Source organism: Ischnura elegans, chromosome 4, assembly GCF_921293095.1.
Source record: "Ischnura elegans chromosome 4, ioIscEleg1.1, whole genome shotgun sequence".
NCBI lineage: Eukaryota > Metazoa > Arthropoda > Insecta > Odonata > Coenagrionidae > Ischnura > Ischnura elegans.
Window position 1 is genome coordinate 26,922,838 of NC_060249.1, and position 27,690 is coordinate 26,950,527.

The window sequence follows — 27,690 nt, forward strand, 5'->3', positions numbered from 1 at the left end:
TGTTTGACGATTGTAAGAAATCTCCATGCTGTGTGAAGGCCTCGGTGGTGGCGGGGTAAAGTCTTCGCCAGCCGAGCCGAAGGTCGTGATTTCGAGTACCGCATGGGCAGGGCTTGGGTGCCCCTATTTTTATTTTAAAGAAAGAGAACCACATACAGAATACTGTTGCCATTTATAGTGGCCAGGTAACAAATGAAGGTATACATAAATAATATACCAATCCAGTTCAATATCTCAATATTCAGTTCAGTCCATATATCCAGTTTGTCCTCTAAATTATGTATACCCCAGGTACACGTAAATTAGAAGACAAACAAACAATATAACAAGCGGAAACAAGAAATAATTTCACAAAAAAAGGAAACAAGAATCTGCAGGCACAAGCTACTTTGATGACAGATAGGATAGGCTTAAAAAAGATTTCAATGGAAGTGAAAAGGGGTCGATGCGAGGAGGGAGTGAATTCAACACAGAAGTAATGCGTTGGAAAAACGAACGTTTAGTAAGTGAAAGTCTAGGAATGGGCATGCGGATTAGGGGATGAGAACGGGTGGGGCGGGGTGGAACTTTAAAATTGATAAAAGAGAGCAATTCAAGGCAGTCGATGGTGGAATTGAGAATCTTATTAATAAGTTTTAAATCAGCTGTGAGCCTATGGGTTGTGAGATTAGGAAGGGAGATGGAGGAGAGAATAGCATTATATCTGTGTTTGTGATCGTGCTACGTTGTATGTTTGATTCCTACGCTGTAAATCCTTGAATGCGCTGTTTTCGGGGTATTGAAGATACATTTTTAAAAATAAATCGTAAGCTAGTGAATTTACGGGGAGAGCGGTAGCCTCGTGTGTAGAGCACTTGGTTGATGATTGAGGGGTACTGGGTTCAAATCCCGGGTGAAGCCTTCGGAGACCCCCAAACAAATTTCTGGAAGTGCGAGGTAGCCCAGGGATATGAACTCCTACTCTGAATGGGTGAAGTTGACACGCCTGTGGCCTAGTCCGGGGTGAGTTCTACCCTCAACTAACCAAACCAACTTTCTGGTTGAATACTTGAATGAGTGTGTGACCAATGGAAAAATCAACTAATTTTTGTAAGAGAAATCAGCGATGAACATTTTTTAAATATCGATACAGCGAAAGCCTCTTTAAACACGTCAGCTAGTAGATTTACGTAGGAAAAAAGGCGATTTTTTGGCTGTGTTTACTTCATCTTCCGAAGATAAACTGGTGTTTGCGAAGAATAACTATTGATTACCATGAGAATTTTAGATTTTAATTATACCTTAAATTGAGAAAGGGTAGTGGGTTTATAACCATATTTCAGGGTAAAATTTGAGTCATTTAGTTGCAAAAAAACTGTATTAGGCTGAAGAGTGGCAAAACCTCTCTATTAGTAAGCTAGGCGGAAGTAAGCAACCGTAAGGATTCGTGCTTGCTAGTCACGAGTCACGATGCGGCGCGGGGAGTCAAGAGAAGACATTTCATACATTATTACTCCATTGCTTAGATCCAAGTTGGCCTTCAATGAAAATCTACAAGGTCAAATTTTATATTTTGATATATTTTACAGTTTTTTCAGCCTTGCATTTAATTTGTGCAATAGAAAAATAATTGATGAGCTAAATGATTCAGTGGTAAACTTGAAGCCTGTAAACAATTCGACTGACCCATATTCTTCGAATGATATTTAAGATAGTTTCTTCGAAATATTACGAGCAAATTTGTCGGCAAAGGTTCAATTTCGTCGATCGCTACCCAAAATTATCCAGAAAATGCATTTGTTTGGCTAAGAAAAAATATCACTTCAATCTCAGAACTTGGTTTGCCTTTCCTAAAAAATGTTTTGTGGCCTATTCTCATAGTTTATTAACATTGCTACTCAATAATTCTTAGGAATGAGCATTCCCTCGAGAATCGCATATCTTTGGAAATAATTGTTGAAAAGTGATCAAAATGAAGCCGGGACGGAGCGGCCCTAGGGAAGAAAACGTAAAATTAGAAAATTCCTGTCGTGTTGATTAAACTAAAATGAAGAGGAATACTGCATTTAAAGGGGTATAAAATGTTTACTTGTTTTGAGAGATTGATTTATTTCTTGATCATCATGTAGCATGAACTCAGACACTGGGATGCACGCTTTAATCACAAAACGAGCGAACTCTTTAGTTTTGAGCATCAAATTTTGAAAATTTATCAGTGAAAGTTGTTTTAACAAGGCCCTAAAATTAGTTTGGCTATATTTTATTGCGCAAAATGTAATAAATCGTGTAGTTTTCTCTTTGAGAACAAAACAAACATTTTTCTAGTTTTGTTATGCATTTCATACCACTGTGCCAGGCGTGGACACGATCTTTCTTTCACTTCTCATAGGACGGCGTGAGAAACCGACATGCTCCTTCGCCCTGATGTTAGCAGGGGTTAATGGCACCGTGAGTAGCATGTACATATAAACCTCAGTCTGGTCTTGAAGTATTTGAGTACACAGTGCACGAACGCGTGACTTTGGACGCATCCTCGCAGTCTCTGTGTACTTTTGGGGCTGTTTGCACTCTGGGTCGCAGAGCGGGCAAAGCGAGACAGGTGGAAACATCGAAGCGCGATACAAGACGCTGAGTGGTAAATCCATCCGGTCGGAACTCTTGCGACACGATGCGCCGACTGCGAGAAAAAAAAAATGGTCGCTCGTTTGGTTTGCCTCGGTTGACATCTCAACGTTTTCCTCTCTTGTTAACAAGCAGTGCAGGAAAGACGTGAAAATGGGGAGTCATATGCCCTAGACATTAGGTTGTTACTGTCTGTACTGAACTTCCATAACTGCGCCACGATGTCTTGCCCAGGCGATTTAGAACGTTGGCTTGGGTAGGCGATAGCATTCATAGGGGACCGGGGTTCAAATCCTCTCTAGAGGCCGTTTTACGCGAAGGCACATCATTCTCGCTCTACAGGTCTTTTTTATTGACGTATCAATTGTTTAAAAGCGACGCCAAAAGTCTCGAAGTCTCGCAACGATGCGCCTACTCTGACAATGAGAAAAAAGAAAGGTGGGCACTTGGTTTCTTTGCATGGGTTTAAACCTCGCTTCTATTTTCTTCTCTCTTATTAATGAACAGTATGGGAAACACTTGAACATCGGAAGTGGAATACCCTTGACTTTCCTCCCTCCCTCTCGACCGATCGAATTCTGTGTTTGGGGACGCGTTATTTGTTTGAAACTTACACAATTATCCTGAATTCGTTAAGGGTTTTAGAGCCAATATTAGTCAGCATTTTTCTGAATTTCAAATATAAAAATTACATCTGAGAAAATACTCTGGGCATTGCATTGGCATGGTGGCTAGAGTGTTGGCTTCCTACCTTATGTGTCCGGGTTCAAATCCCGGTGGTGATGGATATTCTTCACAGAATTCTCCATTCCTGCTTGATTCGTTTGTGGAGGGCACTTTAAAGCAAAGCAATCCGTCCTTCGGGTGGGACGTTCCCTTGGACGCCTTTCGTAAAGAGCAGACTCATGCCGACACCAGGTTTCTCTCCATCCTTCCTTCCCAGACGCCTCCCAATGGCGCAGATAGCCTTAGCTTAAAGGGTTCTTTTGGATGGAGTTAGCTCGGGTACTATGCAAGTTACTTCAGCTGTACCGCAAGGGAGTGACATAGGTCCTTCATTTCCTCCTTTACATTAATGACACTACCACCGCGGTCGCGAGCAAAATCCGCCTCTTCGCAGGTGATTTAGTTTTGCACGAAGGGATTTATGACCATTGCTATATATTGGCATTAGAATAGGACCTCGATGCTTTAAATGAATCTTGAAGTACTTGCAAGTTAGAGTTAAATCATGGAGAGTGTACGATTATGAATTTTTGTGAAAAGGATTCTGTTCTAGAAGTTACATCATTAACGGGATCCAACTATTGAATGCCGAGTTCGTAAATTAAAAAGTCCCAATGCCAATGCTATCGCCAATGATCATCCTATTCTCAATCTGCGAAGGGTCGTTGCGCGATCAGCTGATTTTTCATGCTGTTCTCATCACAATCTAGCCCCTTCCCCACGCCTCTTTACGCCCCCCTAAGCTAGATTTGATACATCCATTCCCCTTAAACAGTGCTTGCAGAGGCACCGAGGGGTAGATAATTACTCCATGTAACAATGAATAACTTTTCCGCGCAAGTAGGTGTTCTTAATGCATTTCTGATGTTTCAAATTTTAGCCGCAAATAATGCAGACTCACTCATAATTTGGTTTATCAGGTTTGCATTTCAGATAACCGAGCAAGACCAAGAAAAAGACGCGCACTCAAAACCGCAGAAAACCTTAGCGTGCAGCGGAAGCACGTATCCAACGGAAACCAAGTGAATAGACTGTAATTAAAACAAAAGAGAGGCTAAGGGCCGTATTCCAGAATCTGACTCGACCTACCTAAAGTTGAGTTAGAGTTCGAATTTTAGAAACTAACGTAAGCACTACTCAATCGTGCTTGATTAACTTTGGCATAATTTACTAAGTAATGTATTTGCTTAAACAATTTTCATCCTCCCTAATACAATATCTCTTCAAAAATCTCTCTAAATCTAAATTATATTTCGATTATTATCTTCATATGTTCCAGTTGCGATGCGGTGCTTATCAGATGTCCTTGACCGCATTTGATAAGGAAAACGTAAATGAAGAAAATGTCTAAAAATATTGGAAGCTCTTTGTCGTTTAATATAAATTCAGGAAGAAGCTTTTTCGACCTTAAAATGTCTTCTAAAGTTCTCACACTACCACCGTGCTTCCTCGTGCGACGGCGGTTTCTTCTTCTGCGATGTTCAAGCCGAGTTGCCATTTTCAAGAAATCCTCGATCCACGTGAGTCCCACTTTTGGTCATCCAGAAAGCAAATAAATAGATTGCATAATGCTCTCACGGTCTTATAGATACAGCAGAGGCTCACGCCGTAATTTGGCTCATAAAGATTCGACGTCAAAATTCTGAAAGAGGCGTAAAAATGCGACTTGCATAAAAGTACCTCAAACTGAGCATTCCTTATGTCGGTCGTGTTCGAACAATTCATGCTATTTTTAAAGCCTGCAATTCAATGTAATGTCAACCATAAAAAGAGAAATTTCGAGTGTTTCTCTAGTTGCCCATGACTACCATATCTCTGTACTATGAATTTATGACCAATTATGACTCACCACGAACATTAAACGACCACTGTTTGATTTGAGCAAAGGTATGCACGAGCAGGAAACAGTTTAATTTTATCATAAAAACGTCGTCTGTATCTTACTGAGGATAATACCTATTTTATGACGGAAATAAAACGAGCCCATTTATGATTTTTTCTGGAGGTGAAGAAGATACTATTCAGAGAAAAAGAATTTTTATCTGAATAGTATCAGGCTCAAATATTTGAAAGTTGAATTTCATAAATGATGCAGTAAGTTGGTTTTCTTCCTCAGATTTCTTTACTCAGGGCGACAATTTTAAACGCATCGGTACCATAATCACGGACTAATGCATCTTAAAAGTTTATCAAATCATTTTTCCATTAAGAATAAAATATTTACTCTGAGGAGGTAATTTGAATTATTTATAGTGTGCAATATTGTAGCTTTATTTGTTAATGTAGCTTAGTATTACGCATATGGATATGTGATGAAAGCATTTGGAAATATTTTAGTTGCGGTAATCTTATAAATATAAATTTATCTCTTGATTAATCCGGGAGTGAACAGCGTTTTTCTATTTTCATAACTACCACATATAACTTCAAATTTTAGCATCGACGATGACTGTAATAGCGAATTCAAAAGTGATTCCGGAAAAAGGAGAAGTTACGGGGTAGGAATATCGTTGGAACTCGTTAATCAACGCCACTCGACTGTTTTCCCCTTGCTCTGTGTTCTATAGACAGCGTTGGCTCTCGTCTCCTCGTTTGAAGTGGACTCAAGGCTAATTTAGGACTTTCAAGGGCAATTAGGAGTCGTTTTGAAGTTTCCAAGTGACTAATGGAGACGGAAGTCGGAAAAGTTCATGCCCCTTTGGCCTCCAAACGTAAAACTACTACTGAGGCTCTGTGGAGATGCTGAGTGTATGTCCTTTTCATAAAATCATTAAAACAATTTTAGGTCTTCCCGGTTCTTTTAGATTATATTTTTAGGGAGGGGTGAGGCTAGGTCGGCCAGAATAGCCATTTTTTGGAGATTTCTCAAATGTAACTACATGAAAAGTTAACTTGTAATATCTTAAGGGCCCAATTGCAAAACCATACTTATGAAGTTCATTTCATGAGGTCTAAAACATTTTTAATTTTGAGAAATGAATTTATTTTTAGAGAATACCTATGTTGGTGACACCGAAATTTTATGTGTTAATGGTGAATTTTGGAAACAAGTCTTTCTTAAATCTTATTCTTGCATGAAAATATTTATTTTAGTTTTTTTTCTGAATACATACTAAGACTGGGGAAGGTCGGCTGGTCGGCGATCTCCGAGGGCCCCGAGTGTAGGGGGCCCCCACAACGCCCCCGTATATCGTGAGGCGTATATGAAATGTGTGATAAAAAAGACTCAGATTACTTGAATAAAAGTATTATTGTAATTATAAAATACATACCACGTTTTCATTTGTTGCTTTACTTACAGCATACTCGGTGTATTAAGATTACATGAAGACAAATAGAATAAAGGTGTCAGATGATAGAAGAGAAACTGATGTTTTTTGAAAGGGTTATTCGGAAAGGTTAAATATTTTAGAGGTTTCAGTGCAATTTCATTGAAAAAATTCAATAAAAAGATAACAGAATCATAATACCTTATTAAATTTTACAAGGTGTGAAATTATATATCACCTTTCGTAATATTTTCATTAAGAAATTGATATTTTTTATTCACTTTGAAGTTGTATATATTTAAGAACCAGAATAGCGTCAAAATCTATTTCTGGGCATGGAAATTCCTTAAATGTTCCGCGGGAGGATCGTCGAAAAAGGGTAAGGCCCCATGATGAGTTCTAGCCGAGAATCCCCAATCACCCCAGACCGCCCCTGGAACGTAAGTAACATAAAAGTATTTTATCTTGATCAACAGTGTGCTGAAAACAAAGCGAATCTATGGATTCCCGAAATCTTGGAACTTGGCACCCGAAGGCTAGCTTGACTCACCCACCGCTCCAGAAACCTCCGAATCTTCCGAAAACATCCAGAAGGGTGGTTTCCTTTTATTTTTTTATTGCCTAAATCGAAAGATTATTACTCCTGGAGTTCGCATTTCACGCTTTTAGATTTTTAAATGACGATATATATTTTTCTCGATTAAACGAAAAGTGAAAATTTTCAAGCGCGCGAAAACGCGACGGCTAAGTATTAAAGCCGGGAAATCTCCGTGTGACGTCGTTCTGGTTCCCGCTGCCGCAAGTGATGTGACCTTGGGGCGAGGCTTTGAGCGCTGATACGACGCTGGATGCTAGCAGGTAGCCGAGTACCCTGCTAGCTGGTAGCGCTTGGCTTAAATAAGGATTTTTAATACCTTATCAAACGAAGAAAACTTTCCGACCTTAGCCAGTTTTAATATGTGATTATTAAGACATGTTTCCCTGAGCTCTATGCCTCATGCATGCATTGGTAATCTCAGACGATGTAAAACTCCTATCTACTCGTATAGAAACTAGGTCCCTGTGACGTCATGTGGAGTGGCATTGCATGGGCGCCAATCTGGCCTTTTTCAAATGAGAATAAAATTGACCATTGCCATTCGTCTAAACGGGCATTTCTAAAACCAAATAATTTGTATATTATGGATACACTAATGGTGGGTAAGGAATCGCAATCAATGCATTTCGTTTTCTTTGATGAAGGAAACTACCATATTCCTCCAATTACCTCCGTTCCCATGTCTCGCCTCCGATGCCTCCGATTGACGCTGGAACTCCGTCGGGAGAACCGGAGGTCTCCGGAGAAAGCTATGTGATGGCATTCGACGATTCAATCACTGGAGAACTGCCTCTGGTCTCCAGCACTACTTCGCCGTCACTGTCAATGCATACAAAACGTACCAGGCTTCACTCCCGGCTCACAAAGCAGGTCTGAATGAAGCAATACCAACGGGAAAAAGTCGGGAAAACGGGAAAAAAATCTACAATGTGTTGTAGCGTAAAAGTTACCCGTACGAAAGTAACATGAGTACCGTATTTAACATATTTTAATTTTGGAAAGAAGTAATTATTTTAATTTTCACTTTCACTTCCTTTTTTCGACATGCCATGCTCGATCGGGCACGATAAAAATAACAGGCCTACTTTCGTGTCGTTTACAGTTATTCATAAAAACAGAAAACGGTAGAGATTCGCAGAGAATTTCGAGAAGAAAATTAAAAATTCCCCAAAAATCTCAAAAATTACATTAGTCATTTACTATCGCTCGATTAAACTAGAGCACTAACTATTGAAAAGCAAATTAACTACATTCGATAGTCTGCTTAGACACTATCGATATATCGATGGTTGGTTGTAGCATGCTGTGCGATTCACACCATGTGCTCAGTTGAAGTCAATTCTGTTTCGTGTGAAGAAGAAGTTCTCATTGTATTTGTGTTTGATATTAAAATAACGTTACCACTATCTAGACGTCAATAATTTCAACACTAACGTGTGTTGGAAGATTCGTCTTACGCAACCTTGATCTCTATGATGGACTGAAGAAACTAGTCAAGTAAGCGATGTCGTGCCAATGAATGTGAATCATTTCGGAAATTTACGACTGCATGTAATTCATCACATGTTAACCCAGTATTCATAATTATATGTAGTCAATATCCTTTTGGATGTAATTATTTGAATCTATTTAATGAATATAACCTGATTTAATCTTGTGTGTTGGATATATGGTCATGTGTTTTATTTACGGTAACTTTATACGGACAGACAGACGAAATTACTATAAACTTAGGGTATTTTTCATGAAACCTAAACTATGCACGGAGCTAATGGGTATTTTGTATTGGCCCCGGTGAAAAACTTAAGTGACACTCACCAGATTGCTTGAAGCGCCTTACTATTTTGTAAGTTTATTTCTGTATCTTTGATTTTAAATTACATGCTTTTCTCTAAATAATCACGATTTTGTCGTTGATCTACTATTTTTTAAATTTCCTGATGCAGTATGTTTAGAAAAGAGAGTTAATTTTCCATCTTCGTTGACGTTAAGGCGATAACTGAACCGAATCAGTATATTTGTGCTCCCTAAATCTGATATTACTAATTACATCCTTATGTACTGAGACATGCTAATTATGCTAAAAAAGTGAAAATTTGGTGAGAAAATCTTGTTCAAGCAGCTGTTTTCCTTTTAGTCTGTCACGAATCAATGTGGATGCCTAGTTGCTCCTAAAATCATGAGAACTCAACGCTAATGGGCGAAGCAAATCCATTTAAAACTTGATAGAACTTGCGCGAACGTCGGTTTAGGAAATTGGCAAGTCTGTTTTAGAAGTGCCGTCACAAGGGGGTGTAGGCTGAAATTTCCATTTTTGCTTGGAACATGGCCTCATTTAAGATCTATGCTTGACTCAGGGTCGTTTTCTTAGTCGACACTGTCGACACAATACATAAATGTGTCGGTCAGATTTCGTCTGCTGAGCACTTCGAAATAAATTGCGTTATAATCCATATAATGTGAAGTATTCTTAAATGAACCATCATAGAATAATGCATAGAAGCGTAGCAGAAATAAAATAATTCTACTCCATTATATCCATTAAGTGATACAAGTTAAAACAGCTAGTATCAACAAGGTAGAATACTTCCGCCTTGTTGCCTCGATATCATTACTGCGTATGGTATTCGGTATGCACTTGCAAACCATTACTTTGTTTACCTATAACTTTAGTGAACTTATTTTCATGCCACTGTTCGCAGAATAATTAAATTATTTACGGAAATTAAAAGCTACTGGCGTACATTTACGATGCAACAACACCATTCCAACGACAATTCACATGTTTACCGAGAAATCATTATTCCATCTGGTCATTTCACCTTTGGAAGTAATTGGTAGAATCTATTGAATTATGAAAAAATATGATTTTACCTTTTCTGCTGCTCATCTATGGCGACATTTACGGTACCTATACGACAGGCAGACCTCATTGCTATCACAAATTTAGTTTGTTTAGCGTATCGTAACTCTACATATCTAGATAAAATTTACTTATTTCGCAAAAATGCGCCAAACTTTAATTATGGCTCTTTGTTCTCCGATAAAAGAATTTGTGATGCAATTAATAAGAAGGTCAGTTTTCGTGGATGGACTTCCTTAGATATGAGGATAGTTGGTCCATCGTAAATGCCCACCGTAAGAGGTATTTATGGGTCGCTGAGCCTATTTCAGTATTCCATTTAACTATTAATTTATTTAGTTACAAATTTGGTGGTAGCGATTGACCCGATTCTTTCATTTAAGGCGGGAAAAAGGTATTAAATTTGCTTGCGGGGAATGTTGAGTGGAATGCGGGTTACCTGTTTTTATATTTTGTAGTAAATGCACAGGCATCGCAAAAGCAAACATTTCAATCGGCTATAATATGTTTCGTTTGAATAATGATGAAAGGTAAGTTTATTATTGGTTATTAAAGTTAAATTTATTTATTATTGGTTATTAAAGTTAAAGTTAAATTTATTTATTGTTGGTTTTTGGCAGGCATTATGAAATCTAACTTCGAGATCTATAAAAGGAGAGACAGAAGATATGTGCCCCTTGGTTAGTGTCTCCTCAGCAGATGAAACACAAGGGAAAAATTTAAGGGAGGGAGGGAGGAGCGAGGTGCTTAAAGCCCACACCCCCTGGCTACATGCCTGATTTTAGGCCTACTTAAAGTCCAAGTGAAAGCTCATAGCGATGCGCAGTAGACGGTTTTGAAGCTGAAAATGCTTCCAGAGGAAGGATAACACCGGCGGGCTCTTGTTTACGATTTTTGTTGCCAACTTTGAAATTCGTCGCACGCCTTGAGCGAATAGGAATTCCCTCAGCCGTTGACCGAAGTGTGTTTTGATGGGGGCATCGACAGAGTTAGCTTTAGGGCTGGTCTACAATGAGACAAGGCGTGAGAAAGATGCTCAATGTCCAAGATAATTGCTTTCAGCTTACGTCTAGCCATTCATTCCGCGGTTCATCCGTACGGCTCAAGTCTAGCCAATCAGAGCACGAGCTGCCAATTCAGTGTCACGCCAAACCGGTAACGGACGAAACGTAATACATTTGACCACGGGCGTATATCCAAGAAATGAAAATCACGGGAGAGGGGTATATAACCACAGAGTATACTCTGTGATATAACGTAAATGAACAAATATCGGAGTGAATATTGATGCATGTGTCTTTATGACCAATATCACTTTTGTATATGTTTAGTTTATTTTCTGTTTTAAGTTCATTTGTTGTTTGTTTTGTTTATTTGTGAGCATGTTTGTTTTCATTTTGATTTCTTTTATTTCTTTGTTTGAGACGATGCTATGGTGATAAAAGATAAATAAGGAATTGTTAAGGATAGAGCCATCTTGAAGTGGATGTAAAAATAGGATTGAGAATAAAACAGAGTGTCAAGTGATATTTACGTTGAATTTAATCGCTGTGATACGTTAATATTATGTATTCATTTCACTGAACGAAATATCGTGCATTTATGAATGATTGATGCTAAATAGCTCCCAAGAATAAATAAAAAATATCAAAATTTTGAGTAGGTAACACCTACAATACTTGTATGAAGTCCTCAGTGTGGTTTAAAACATTGAAACATTTATAGATATAGAGCGTAAATAAGTGAGTTGAGAATGTGGAAGATTAAATTTCGCAAAAAGAAGCTTGGCAAACTTAGATATTACGCGAAAAGACGCGATGAAAACACAATGAAATCGAAATTCAACTGTTTCCGTCTGCGCCTTAATTTTGAAAGTGTTTCTTGCGTCCTAGCTTTCTTACTTAGCGTCTTTGCTTAGAAAGGCTTCCTTGCTCTACGACTTAAAATTCCTATGCTGCATTTTGGCGATGTATTGATTATCGTTTTTTCAATGTATTCCCTTTTTTCCATCGTTCCAGTCCTTTACTCCGCACAAACATTTCACCGACCCAGCTGAACGTTTACATAATACCCTTCGAGCCACCTCTAGGGCTCATAAGGAATGCTTGTGTTTCTGCTTTCAATTGGCACCCCCTTCCAAACACCCAATAGTCGGCTCGTAGGATATTATGTGGATGTGTGGTGTTTGCTAAGGGGTGACCAATCACCGTGGACCCCAACATGCACCCCACAAGCTCATAAAAATATTACGCGTTGTAACAAAAAACAGTGCAAAGATAACTTGCCAACTGTTAGTATTTCCTAGAGTAAATCCATGCAAGTTTAGAACAATAGAAAAATGAAAACATGTAATAGTCGTCCTATCGAGTGACGCAATTAGCTTTATTAATCGAGACACCGTTGCTGTCCTTAATAGTATGAAGAAATAATGACAAATCTCTTTTGCTTTACAGTTTATGTTTCCTTTACCTTCTTCTCTACGATAGGTCAAGGGTAAACGAAGGATATTTTTCGCGTCGTCTGGGAAAATCTCCGAATATACTAACTAAGTAAATTTAACCTGCTTTATTTAATCTTGCTGTACACTCCTGTAAAGATTCCCAACCTAACTCGCGTAAAAATTGTAAACGCTGTACTTTTTATCGTAACAACTCATTGCGAATCTGGCTGCTCTGTGCTATTCTGAAGCATTCGTGTTAACCGTTGAACATTCTGAATTTTCTTCTTGAAAACGTGGATAATCGATTTCGATTCCTATGGGGAAATAATGGAGGCGCTTTAAGCGAGTTCTATTTTGCTGCTACCTAATCATGAGAAAAGCTTCGTAATGAGCCAAACTTGAGGCAAACATGACGTAATTTCTCAAGGTAATAAAATAACTGTGACTTAGTTTTTGGTTTTTAAACGCTATGTTCTAAAATTGAGAATTAATTCGTGATTTGCTCGAATATCCGTTGAAAGTGATATACTTTCGGGATTATTCTTGGCTCAGACCTTTTTTGTGGACTGATATGGAGATCAAAATTTGCGATTGATCGATCCTGAAACGAAATGTTAAGATCGAGATCGTTAAAAGAATGGGATCTACTCGTCATTATTGTCTACTACAATAGTGATCATCCTGATATTCAGTGGTAAAAATCTCATCATTGCCAGATTATATTTCGATTGCTATCTTCATATGCTCCAATTTCGATGCATTTCTTATCTGATGTCCTTGATCGCAGTTGATATGGAAAAAGCAACTGGTTCAGCCTGCCAAAAATATTCGAGACCCTTCGTCGTTGAATATATTCAGGAAAAAGCTTTTTCAATCTTTAAAATGAGCCGAAACTGTCAAGTGTCTCGGAAATAATTTTCCTAGTACAAATACGTATTATGGGTGCGTCGACAACACACAATCGGGTGCACATAATTTTCCTTTCTATGTAGAGTACGTAAAATGCCGAAATCATCTAGTTTGATCACGATTACTTTCAGTGGAGTATGATAATCCTGAAGAAAGGTGAGCTGAGATGACTTTGTTACGTTGTTCTATACCATTATAGTCAAATTAGCTAGAGAACTGGCCTTTTTCTGTGGAGACGACTTTCCGTCAATGCAAAAAAAAGTTCATTTCCTTTGCTGCCAGTTGACGTGGATACGGTTTTTTAGGTTCAGTCTCCCAATTGAAAAAATGTTTGCAGTAGAATTTTGCAGTTCATTCGCAATTTGCCTAGAATTTCCGTTCTTTTGTATCTTTGCTCATCTCGTATTTTTTTAACACTGCATATCCAGTGTTTCTTCAAGATAAATCCTTAAATGACATCGTTGCATGGATAGCTTTACTTTCATTGTTAATCATGGGCAGATGTCAGCTTTTTATGCAAGTGTGTTGGTGTGTTTATTACGTTGTTGCTTGCGAGCATGGTGTAAGCTTACACCCCCTACACGAAATTTTCTTTCTTATTTGAATTATTTCATGTACCTACACATTTTTGATAACCATGTGATGTGGGGGACCTGTTTCATGCTGCATACTATAGAGATTAGTCACTCGCTGCCTAGCACTGTCCAATTGACTCGTATGGTTTTATGTAGATGCAGTTGCACCCTAATGTTTTAATTTTGACTTTGTAGAATTTGGACACACCCATATCAAAATTAAAGTCCAATGTTAACTTTCCACGCTAATTAAATTAAACCATAATAAAACGGCAATTCGATTGACTGACTGCCTCATTGATACAAATTCACAGCCCAAACTGTAATAGGCGTGGGTATTTGGCTTATTGGACGTAAAAGTAAAAAGAAATTCATTGGGAGGAAAAATCTGAAAACTTTGAAAAGTCGATTAGTTTTCGAGATATATCGACTTGAATTAACATGGGAGCCTTATGGAACTAAAACTTTTTCGATTTTATTTTGTACTTTTAAACGTCTGAGGAACATGATATTCAATGGACATAAACTAGATTTTTTGGTGTGGTTGTCATTGCGACGAATTGATATTTAGTTCTTTTTATTATTTTTTGAACGCTTTCAATGCTTTTCTTATGGGAAAACTTTAGGAATTTTTTTGACCAACTTGCAATAATTGTGCGACAAATTCCTTGGAATATAAGGTGTAGGAATTTTTTGGTTGATTTTTTGGCTATCTTGGAATTTTCGTACGTCGAAACAATTCCGAGGAATAAACGATTTCGATTTTACATTGTTGTGATGGGCGAATTTTCAAACTCGGATTTCGGCCTTGAGACATGTGCCATATGAAAATTTGCAATCTTCTGGAAAAACCGTTGAGGGTACTTCGTATCCTCGCGGTCTACCCTGCTTTTCCCATAACCCTCTCAGTTAATTCATAATAAAATTCCGAAAAATATCCTGCACGCGAAAAATCATTGTCGCCATTTTTTTGGGGGAGCATACAATCTTGAATATCTTAGCAACCGTTCAAGCTAGATGAATGAAAATTTCAGGGTAATACTTTTATCAAAAAGGTCAACTTTTGCAATGATGGCCATTTCACTCGATTGATTTACGTGCGAGTTATATCGATACCAATCTCCTTGGATACGCTTTATTCGCTAATAACTTTGTTTTTAGTCGAGGTATGAATATGAAAGTTATATATATTAAAGATGCTAATGTATTTTATGCGACAAAAGTTAAATCAAGCGGATCGAATGATTACAGCTGAAGTTATTATCGATCCAAGTGTGCATTCGATACATCCCTTTTTGAGACTTATTTACATAGTTACGGCGATATAAATTTTAATAATTTGGTAATACGGAAAAGTTCTATGCACACATGTAAATAATTTTGATGGGTAACGATTCCTAATGAAAATATATCGATATGAATTTATATCGATAGGACTCATTTTTTCCTTTGCTACAGACGGTACCAGTCCTAAATTTTCAGTATAGTACCTGATTGGTAATATAAATGTTTCCTTATATTAAGGGCTCCATGGCAACCATAGTTTTCATTTTATATCGACATTTAATTTCAATGTAAAGTAAATGGGGATACACTCAAATCGTTTTATACAAATTTCCCCTTTTACGAGATAAACAAAAATTTAAGAATATAATCCTTATCACTGAGGTCACAATTAGAAATGATCGAAATCCCGCTTCACCTATTAACCAGCGAGAAAAATCATATCGAAAATCCAGGAAATCGATTTTTACCTAATATATTTTTTATTTATTAAGGCAAGGGACTGAAACTCTCGCTGAAATATAATATTATAATACAAAATAATATAAAAGTAAAAGAAAACTAATGCAGTTATTACAGTCGAAGTTATAATCGATGCAAGTGAGCATTAGATAGATCCCTTCTCCAGACAAATTTCAATAGCAATTGGGATAAAACTTTAATCATGATGTTAAGAGAGCAATGTACTATTCCAAATAATAAATTATTTTGATGTGATACGTTTCCTTATGAAGATACTAGCTGACCCGGCGAACTTCGTACCGCCTAACAATCAATGAACTTACAGTTTACTTACACCATTCATAAATCAGGAGCGGCTGTATCGTTTTTAATCATGTTTAATTTATTATAATAAAATAAGGATACAAATTCAATAAAACTACGTAAATGAGTACCAAAATTGCTTGTCAGAAAGACATTTTCTTTATTGAATCTACATAGGGTGAATCGGAGCACGTTTACGCGGATTTTTTTCAACAAATTTTCTTAAGTTTTAGCTTGAGAAATTTTGGGCATTGTGGTTTAATAAAGCAGTTCATGAAATAAAAATTATACGCATTCAGTTGTTGGCTATTTTCGTTATTAGCTGTAAAAAAATGTTTTTAGGTCCAAGTCTGTTGCATACACTTGGCCCATTCAGGGGGCAGGTTGACACGACCCCAGACCGACGCTTGACTGATGCTCAAAATCGTGCAAGAAAAGCCCCTATGAAGCAGCATTCGCATTAAATGACCTAAGGCGCGCCAGTTTTAGTATCTCTGTTTGGAAAAAATGCACTGCGTAAACGTACTGCATGCGTAAACGCACCACGGTGAGCCCTACACATTCGGGTTTAATGTCTTGCGTCAAGCACCTTCTGAGAAACAACAGTTTTTGTTTCGTTATCAGGCGCAAGATGAAGCGGATGAAGCTAAATAAATATAGCAAAGCAAAGCAGTGACGCAGCGAGGGGAGGTTTTGGGGGATAAACCCCCCCCCAAGAGCTTAGAGAATTTTTTTATGAAAGATTTTGTTATTAATATTAGGGGGACGGATGACTAACAAACAAAACATATTTAACTATTCACACAGCCACAAAACCCACTATTTTGAACCATTTATCTTAAAAAATGTCTGGGGGAAGTGCCCCCACACTTCCCGCTTACCTTAGCGAGTTTTCTAAACCCTACAGACCCGTGGTATTAGCTACGCCCAAAACCCCCTATCACTTGAAGCGAAGGAAGAAATACAGAGGATGGTTTATCGACTCGTGAACATAGCACGCTAAATTGACCATGAGAAAATCGTGGGTTTTCATTAGCACATGAGCACAAACAACACAAAAACTGAAAGAATGACCATGCGATTTTTTAATCGTTATCACAAATGCAACACGAATTGTAAATTGAATACATTTAAGCTCAAAAGGGCATATGAGTTGAGATCATGGAATCTACGGAATGAGGACTTTCTAACCTTTGAAATTTCCTTTGAGTAAAGTTGCGTGAATCACATTCATCACCAATTTTTTTAATGATCAAACACGTTCCGTTGGATAGTTATGGTTGGTTTAGGCTTCGAAAGATCATGAGCACAGAAACTACATTTTTCTGTAAATCGTGCCTTGGTAAGCCAGGTACGTCCAAGGACTTAAAATATTCAGATAGATAGTTGGTGATTTCGTCTTCGTTTGTTACACATTTAAAAGATTCGAATCCATGCAGAGTACGAACTATTTGAATTTACCTCGTTTTAGTCATCCACATCTTCGTTCTTGCTCGCTAAATCAACCATCTTTGGTTCTTTTGGTGATCAATCATATTCTGGAACTCTTTGTTGATGAGCTCACCTCCCGCTGAAACTAATTTGCAATCATTCCAAGGTTATGAGTTAAAACTACTCGATTCCTCGACAGGAACACGGACATTACCGTTTGTCAACAATTGCTAGGAGATTTGTTTACAAACACGGTAGTGAAGTGTCAACTCGAGCTGGGCCACGGCTGGGCTTACAATCAGCTCGAATTAAATTTTAAAAATGTAATTTCAATTTAATTAATATTTTGAATATTTTAGTAATTAAAATGTTATATTGTTACTAAATTCAGTTATTAAAGTGGTAAAAACAAAACAAATTATTTAATTTGTAGTTTTGACCGACATATCAATTGTTGTGTTACTATAACTCCTAAAAGCATGCCCATAGGAAAGAGATGAATTTTTTTTGTGAAATTATCCTTTTTTTAATGGCCTATATGTTAACCCCGCCTGAGACGAATCCAAAGAACCAAATCTCATTGAAATCGGTGCAGCCGTTCTCGAGTTATAAGTGTTCTAACTAACACGATTTTCGACTTTCTTTTATATATATAGATATCGATCGGTTTCATTTTCTCCTATGATGTTGACCTTACCCATCTGAAATTTTCAGCGTCATACCTTATTAACAATATAATTATTTAGTGAAAATTACGTCTCCTTGCCAACCATAGTTTTCATTTTATATCGATATCTAATATCAATGCAAATTAAAGGGGAAAAAAACTGAAATCCTTCTCAATACGGTTCTATTTATGGGAGCTGAACAAATTTTTTAATGGTACAATCCTTATCACGGAGGTCACATTTGTGAATGATGGGCGCTCCAAATAATCAATTTTTCTGCGAGTAAGATCAGAACGACTTTGTTTGGATTCGACTTTTAGCTAATATTTTTTTCATTTCATGAGATACTAGGCTGAAACTCACATAAAATGTTATTATGAAGCTACCTAATCAAATTATTCTTAAATCTTGCAAATAATGGGAATGCATTTAATGTTTTAGCCCGTTATATGGTATACTTCATAGTTGCACACAGCAGAATCAATATTGTGGCTACGGAAATTAAATTCATACACTGCGCTTGGACAGCAATATATTAATGGTACATATCATTTATTACTACCCATATTGCTTAAGTGTTGAGATGTATTGATTAAAATATGTATATATCGATACCATCAAATATTTCATATATTATTATAGGCACGTATCCTTAATTAACAGATAATTATGACGCTGTGAATATTTCATAAGTATTCGTCCATAATACTTTGGGCCCCTTTTTTGAAATCATAATAACGACACCTATTTTCAGTGTAAGGTAAATGGAAATAATGCTGTGATCATTTTACGTACGATTGAATTCACATTTTCGATGTGGTTGCTAAGGCTGGATGTGATTGTTGAAGCCTAGTTATCCAACTCCAATTCGCCTAATGCTGTTTTTAATTTGTTAAACGACGCTGGCCGTTTATGGTAACGGAGACCATTTCCTCACGTAATTCATGGTTTAAAAATGTTTTACACGGGAATCGTATTTTACACGGGAATCGTGTTTTACACGGGATTCGTGTCATCAAATTTAAATCTCTCTCCATTACGTAAATATTCAGTTCAGAAAGTTCTCCTAACGTTTATATCATCGTGGTTACTAAGACCACCCTTGGTATTGTTGAGGGCGAATATGCGTGTTGTCCGTCTATTCTGCCCATTTAAACGACATTGCGAGTGGTTTTTTTTTCGCTTTTTAAGCAACTTATGGACCCAATACTCGAACACACGTGACACAAATATGTTCCCGCACCACTCCCAAACCCGCTTGATGAACTCAAGCGCCCATCGACTCGTTTTATATAATCTCGACTTCGACATAGGCACCAGTTGCCAAAATCTTGGTCTTTTGGTTTATTAAAGAATACGTAAAGTTACAATTGGTTTTAATTTCACACATAAATATCGTTCAACAGGAAGTATTTAGATGTTCTGTTCCATCTCATACGATTTGCTATTAATAGCAATTCGTTTTACCTAGAAAATGGTTAACATAAAACCTCAGGCAGCGAACATTATTGTAGCAAATCTTGAGGAGAAAGCTATGCATGCTACTTGGTTATTGCTATGCTTATTTGCTAAGTTTTGCCTAAAGGCATTCGATGCGCGCAATGCATACATCGAACGAGCGAAAAGAGAAAAACATATTTTAGCATTCCCTTTATTGAAGTAAAATCTGATGCTTTCCCGGCGAATGTATTCCCTTTATTGCTTTCGATTTTCCTCTACTTTACTTTAAAAAATTGCGATTTTCAATGGTTATGATAATTATATGAAGTTAAGGTGCCATTGTTCTACTTATATCCTGCGCGTTATATGTGGGTATGCGTTATAATTTAATTAAGGAGACATGCGGATAACAACTGAAGGCTGACCTGCGCGTTATGCATGTTTGCGCGTCATACTTGGGATTTTAGGGCACATTCATTATATATATGATCATACTTTACATCTCGTAGAGTTTATGGCGTTAGTATTGTATGGGCGAACGATGTGATGATAAGGCGCTACTGGGATTGAACCAGCGCGGATAGGCGTGGTGTTTATCATTTAATCGATTCTCGGGACACTTGAGGGACAAGAGGGGCTCATGGGATCGCGAGCTTCCAGTCTCGTCTGATATGCAATTTTCTGCTATCTTAAGGTTATTTTCCCATTTTTATTTATGGGATTCAAACCGCCCAAAGTAATTTTTGCTCTCTGATAAAAAAACGTAACCAAAATTGCCCAAATTTGCATAGTAGTCGCCCATCCGCTATAGCATTCCTTTGTGAGGAACACGTCCCGATGTTAATATTTCGCGTCACATCTTCGCTATACATACATTTCGTGAATTGCCCTAACGATTACGTAATTTGATTGACTGCATTCATTACATGTTGCGTAATAGCTTTAAAAGTAATACAACCGTAACTACTAATTCCTCTGTATTACGCGCTAAATAACTATTTGCGCTATTTGCAATACATTCGTTCAAATTGTGCTTGCTCTCATTAAGCATGCGTCATTGTTCCGCCCAAAACAAGGCTACACCACAAATGCACTCGCGTGTAAGGCTAAAATCTTGGAAGGATTCGCAATTAAAACATGTCTACTCATGCAAGGTTGGGATTTTAGGGCTTCCCATGAAGAAATAAAGGTAAAGCAGTGTTAAAAAATTATAGGATGAGAAATAATTCAATGGAAATGCAAATAAAACAAAGAGAATACGAATGGGAAAGGAAAAACATGATATAAATATCGCAGCTAGGGCCGCGATGAATTTCAATAAAAATGACGAGACTGCCAACGTCATTTCAAATCATTCGTTTAAAAAGATGACTGAACTAAAAACTACGCGATAATGACAAAATGTCATTATCGCGTAGTTTTTGATCAGAGAAGTTATGAACAGAGCTAAAAAGTAAAAAAAAACCTGTTCAAAGTAGCCGAAGAAATGCAGCAAAAATATGTCGGGGCATTGCAGAACGAAAAAAAGTCTGTTCGAGTCCTGTTCCAAGTTGCCGTACTTCGGATGCACTTCTTTTATCTCACACATACCCGCTTACTCGTGGGCACTGCAAAACTGCGTGTGATAAGGGCTGATATATTACCATGGCAAATTTAATTTAACCTGACTGCAGCCAAATCCTGGCAGTGCGATAATACCAGGTCGAATCCCGATCAAATAATATGATTCACTCTCCAAATGTGCCTTGATTGAAATTGTGATAATTAGCATTGCTGATAAATTTGCTGTTCATAAAATTGTTCTATCCGTGCATGGGTATACTATATTAATTACTTATCGTCGGGAAGTTTTAATTTTCCGTATGAGTGTATTTGTGTTGTGGTCTAGGTTAGCATGGAGCGATGGACGCTTCGTGGGAGCTCACATTACCTTCATAAATGGCACGAATTGTTTTTGCTATTATGTGTATTTTTATAACCGTATGGTGTGCATGTGGGGACCCCATTGCATGTTAGCGATTGGTCAACGCCATCCAAACATTATATTTGGCTCGCAAGTTATTATGTGTAATGACAAAACATTGATTTATTGTTCTGGGAGTCTGAACTACTTTCGAACGTATTATTACATGAAAAGGTGTGATTTGACGATAGACATGGGGGTAACAAAGGAATCTTTCTACAATAATAAAAAAACTGAATGTATTCTTCTAACACTAAATGAACATTAAAAATATTCTTAAATAAACCTATCACTTGTTCCTATATGTAAGTTGAACTGATTTATTTAGGTATGTATAATGAAAAATCTTATGTTATTTCTCAGAGAAAAGAGTTCCGCGCTCAATAAAATCCATCCATAGGATCATGGTGCAAAATTGGGGTGGAAGAGATCATTTTAAACCAAAAGGAAACCATTTGAAAACTAAAGAATGAAGAAAAATTTGACTCTATACTAAATAAAGCGTTGCAGCGTTTGATACTATGATCCAAAGGTAATATAGCTGCTGTTCAATAGATGCCTCTAAAAATACAGATTTTCACCATTAATTAGAATATCGATAATTAGCGATATCCCACTCCCAAAAACTTTAGAGTTGAACTCTTGAGAATGACACAGAGACTGGTAAACTGCTGTTTAATAAACGTTCTATGGATAACTACCTCGTCATTATTACTCCCACTATAAACTAAATATAACTCGTGAAAAAACGATAACTCTCCTTTCTCACGATGCGATATGCGAAAGCCGAGTCGACCTAAAAAAATTGTTATTCGTGACATGATTTTAACGTCATGTTCTCTTTACACCCTGAAGAAATAATCGTAGGCTTTTTTTCGGAAGCGGCCCAAATCGTTGCGCAATTCCTTAATTTTTAGTCAACGATGGAAGGTGAGATGTTGTGGAACATTATGATATAAAATAAAATGTGTAAAGGATGTAGTATATGTCCACTTTCATGCTGACTCTTACAACTAATTTCGACGCAGTCATGCGTCATTTTCTCGTACTCAAAGTAGCCGAAGTGAATGAATGAATAATGAATGCGCCGAAACTAGCTGTTCGCGTCGACATTAAATTGGACGTATACTACATCATTTTTATGCCTCATTTTCCTTTAATCGCATTGAGAGCAGCGATGAAATAGCTGCCTTTATAGACTTCACGTCGCTTGGTAAGGCAGACGGACATGGATGTCGAGTGGAAGGAAGGGAAGAAACTGCCTCAGTATAGATAAAGGGCAATTATCGGTTTCTACACATGCGACCAAGATTGTAATGGCAAAATCCGAGATAACGTGATGGGCCTTATTGGCTGACTACGGAATCAGAGATTGCTTTCATGTTGTATAAACATTTCGATTGGAAATTTTATTTCAACTGTTTAATGGTAAATATTTATCGACATTGAAATTAATGCATTTTTTTATTTTTGGAGATCGGTCGCTACGTTTTTTAACTAACCTATCCTATTGCCGCCGTGTCGCTACACTCATTTTTGCATCTTCTGGGATTGAGAATTTTGTACAAATTAATGACACCCTTAAGTAAACGTGAACGTCTCATTAAAATATCGCTCAGATCCCCATTTTTAAAAGTCCAAGTTTAGAGAAATTTTGGAGCAGAGTCAGTTGTGTGTTAAACTACGAAAAATTCTAGCTCCGAAGTTTCAAAAGTATAACTTTAACTGAGCTTAAATGAAATTGATTAAAAAATAGTGACTACAAAAACAAAAAGATAAATATATTAAATTTAATGATATTACTTGGAAGGGATAGTATCATTATTTTAATTATTTAATTAAATAATCATTGCGCGCATTGCATTTGATAACTTTTTCCATTTTCCACTGTTATGCTGAAGTTGAGCATCACAGCGTTTGGTTACTGGGCAGGCCTCTTGTATATATTTACTCTGGGGAAGCAACCAAGCCAGACAGCCGCCCTCTGGAAGGGAATCCGCCCTTATTCTCGTTCGCCGAGGAGAATAAAAAGAAAGCGAAAAAAGATGAGTTTGCCTCGTGCGACTCCCCGCCCCCATCACAAGATGTTTTTAACCTTCGGAAGATTATTGCCCCTCGCGTGGATCGCCTCCTACCCCACTGCTATTTCGTCAAGTGGCCCACCCGTGCACGTAGCTGAGCGAGAAGGCTGAAGCGGAAAAACGATTTAATTCGGGCTCATTCTTCGAGATTGCCAACGCGGTCTTCGACGTAATTACATAGCAACAAGGTGGCTGAGACGTCGTTGGAGATACAAAAACCAAAACGAGGCATAACATTTTGAGATTGTATCGACGATTAGCAGTTTTTCGCAGCCTAAATTTATGAATATGAGCATCCTGCGCGAAGAAAATTATAGAATTTCCGAATAAATTTGGGCATATATTCTATACTTTTTATTGCTTTACCTGCATTACGAAATGCTCCAATCAAGAAGGACTAACTTGATCCATCCGTTCGATATTTTCGCCATAAAAATTGATTTTTAATTTTTCTGGGGATTTTGACTGAAGCCCTGTAAATTATAAATAATTAGTATATATGGTGATGGTTTTCCGGGTTTACACCGCGTTGATACTTTGCGCGGAAGTGCTTTGTAAACCCGGAAAACCATCACCAATCAACTAACCGCGGAAGCCTCCGTAATAATTAGTATATATATTTATCAAATTTAAGCGTTCATATTTAGTTTTAATATATATTTACTAAAGTCTTCGAGATTGTTTCACTAGGGCAGAGAATCCGAAATGTCAACCACTCAGTCGTTCGTCTTCCTCGAAGGTGCACAGTTGGTGCTCTCGTATTTCATCTGTATCTCTACATACTACCCTGCAAACTGCCTCAATAGGCGTTTGGTGAGGGGCATTGGGACACAAGCTGTTAGCTAATAAAAAGGAAGTGCTTTGAAAAGTTCCGCCTAGCATTTATTAAAGTACTTTATTGTTCGGGGGAATAGCGAATTCCCATGACTTAAAATTTTTATTTTGTTTGATAAAGTATCTCTCTTAATTTATCGTTTATGTCGGACGTAGAATATAATGGGGTTCTAATGTGATGTTCTCTGTGTCGCTCTGAAAGATATCCATCCTCAATTACTCAACCGATCTAATAGTCACACGCGCGGTCTCCGTGTCTCCAGCGGCTCCCAGCCTTATTCTTTTAACATCTGTGTAACACTTTCTGTGCACCCGTAGCAGTTTTTCACGAATCGCGTAGCTTCCCTTTGTATTTCATTAGGCTTTCTGCTCCGCATCCCATTTGCTCGCTGTTCCCAGTATGTACGCAGTTGTGCACTGCATTCAGTCATGCGTGGTAATCGCATACGGCCGGTCATCAGCAGTGATAGATTTTGTTTGCGAATGATATACGCAATTCAAACCAAGTGTACAATTGAGGAAAAAAGGGACTAAACTCGTATAAATCTATATATATAAAAGAAAGTCGAAAATCGTGTTAGTTAGAACACTTATAACTCGAGAACGGCTGCACCGATTTCAATGAGATTTGGTTCTTTGGATTCGTCTCAGGCGGGGTTAACATATAGGCCATTAAAAAAAGGATAATTTCACAAAAAAAAATTCATCTCTTTCCTTTTAGGAGTTATAGTAACACAACAATTGATAAGTCGGTCAAAACTACAATTTAAATAATTTGTTTTGTTTTTACCACTTTAATAACTGAATTTAGTAACAATATAACATTTTAATTACTAAATATATTCAAAATATTAATTAAATTGAAATTACATTTAAAAAATTTAATTCGAGCTGATTGTAAGCCCAGCCGTGGCCCAGCTCGAGTTGACACTTCACTACCGTGTTTGTAAACAAATCTCCAAGCAATTGTTGACAAACGGTAATGTCCGTGTTCCTGAGGTGAGCGGACGGTGAGCTCATCAACAAAGAGTTCCAGAATATGATTTATCACCAAAAGAACCAAAGATGGTTGATTTAGCGAGCAAGAACGAAGATGTGGATGACTAAAACGAGGTAAATTCAAATAGTTCGTACTCTGCATGGATTCGAATCTTTTAAATGTGTAACAAACGAAGACGAAATCACCAACTATCTATCTGAATATTTTAAGTCCTTGGACGTACCTGGCTTACCAAGGCACGATTTACAGAAAAATGTAGTTTCTGTGCTCATGATCTTTCGAAGCCTAAACCAACCATAACTATCCAACGGAACGTGTTTGATCATTAAAAAAATTGGTGATGAATGTGATACACGCAACTTTACTCAAAGGCAAATTCAAAGGTTAGGAAGTCCTCATTCCGTAGATTCCATGATCTCAACTCATATGCCCTTTTGAGATTAAACGTATTCAATTTACAATTCGTGTTGCATTCGTGATAACGATTAAAAATTCGCATGGTCTTTCTTTCAGTTTTTGTGTTGTTTGTGCTCATGTGCTAATGAAAACCCATGATTTTCTCATGATCAATTTAGCGTGCTATGTTCACGAGTCGATAAACCATCCTCTCTATTTCTTCCTTCGCTTCAAGTGCGTAGCTAGGATAGGGGGTTTTGGGCGCAGCTAATACCACGGGTCTGTAGGGTATAGAAAACTCGCGAAGGTAAGCGGGAAGTGTGGGGGCACTTCCCCCAGACATTTTTTAAGATAAATGGTTCAAAATAGTGGGTTTTGCGGCTGTGTGAATAGTTAAATATGTTTTGTTTGTTAGTCATCCGTCCCCCAAATATTAATAACAAAATCTTTCATAAAAAAATTCTCTAAGCTCTTGGGGGGGGGGGGGGGGTTTATCCCCCAAAACCTCCCCTCACTGCGTCACTGCTTTGCTTCGCTATATTTATTTAGCTTCATCCGCTTCATCTTGCGCCTGATAACAAAACAAAAACTGTTGTTTCTCAGAAGGTGCTTGACGCAAGACATTAAACCCGAATGTGTAGGGCTCACCGTGGTGCGTTTACGCATGCAGTACGTTTACGCAGTGCATTTTTTCCAAACAGAGATACTAAAACTGGCGCGCCTTAGGTCATTTAATGCGAATGCTGCTTCATAGGGGCTTTTCTTGCACGATTTTGAGCATCAGTCAAGCGTCGGTCTGGGGTCGTGTCAACCTGCCCCCTGAATGGGCCAAGTGTATGCAACAGACTTGGACCTAAAAACATTTTTTTACAGCTAATAACGCAAATAGCCAACAACTGAATGCGTATAATTTTTATTTCATGAACTGCTTTATTAAACCACAATGCCCAAAATTTCTTAAGCTAAAACGTAAGAAAATTTGTTGAAAAAAATCCGCGTAAACGTGCTCCGATTCACCCTATGTAGATTCAATAAAGAAAATGTCTTTCTGACAAGCAATTTTGGTACTCATTTACGTAGTTTTATTGAATTTGTATCCTTATTCTATTATAATAAATTAGACATGATTAAAAACGATACAGCCGCTCTTGATTTATAAATGATGTAAGTAAACTGTAAGTTCATTGATTGTTAGGCGGTACGAAGTTCGCCGGGTCAGCTAGTAAATGTATAAAGTAGGATAATTCGTTAATCGAATATGAGGACCTATTTGGGTAGTCTTTACTCTTCGTGCCGGCGAATAGAAAGTGCAGCTTCCACGAAAATATAATCATTCGAATAGTTGGAATATTTCCACAGTGGAAAAATCTATATAAATCCCCGAAGTTCTTTACGTGACAGATGAAGTGTTACGGCTTTCTTCCCCATAGGCCCGAAACGTCGACAGCCATGCCAAGAATAACCCGGTTGGAAACCCGAGTAGCCATCTAAGATGCAATGGGATAAATTCCGTAGTTATGACTTTCGGTGTCGAGGGGCGGAAAAGCCAGTTCCCATTGAGTCTATTCCATTCGAATAGCTTTATCAAAATCCGGGGAGGTGTTCAGTAAACTCTATCTGATGTAACGATTATCCTGAACATCCTTATTATTCGTCGTGAGTGAAAAGGGGATGTTATCAGCAGATGCTCCCATGCGTATTTATTTTGGGCGAGATTATTTTTTTTTAAGTCATGATTAGACGATAAATGATAGACGCTCCACCCTTCCGGTTTACTTTTAGAGTGACCATGAGTCGATGAAACAGCTCGAGTTCTATCTGTGACTTGCTAATCAAGATTAGTCTTA

At 37.6% G+C, this 27,690-nt stretch overlaps 1 protein-coding gene and 1 long non-coding RNA gene across 3 annotated transcripts in view; one reads left to right on the forward strand and one right to left on the reverse strand.

The window, feature by feature from the left end:
• The window catches only part of LOC124157176 (farnesyl pyrophosphate synthase-like), a 70,983-nt gene that overhangs the window by 6,528 nt on the left and 36,765 nt on the right, over positions 1-27,690 (forward strand). The gene's annotated exons all lie outside the window — the stretch shown is intronic.
• Positions 8,488-19,335, reverse strand: LOC124157177. The gene is made up of 3 exons (XR_006864552.1): positions 19,325-19,335; positions 17,746-17,747; positions 8,488-8,623 (listed from the first exon to the last, which is right to left on the reverse strand). It is a non-coding gene; the product is annotated as an uncharacterized LOC124157177 (long non-coding RNA).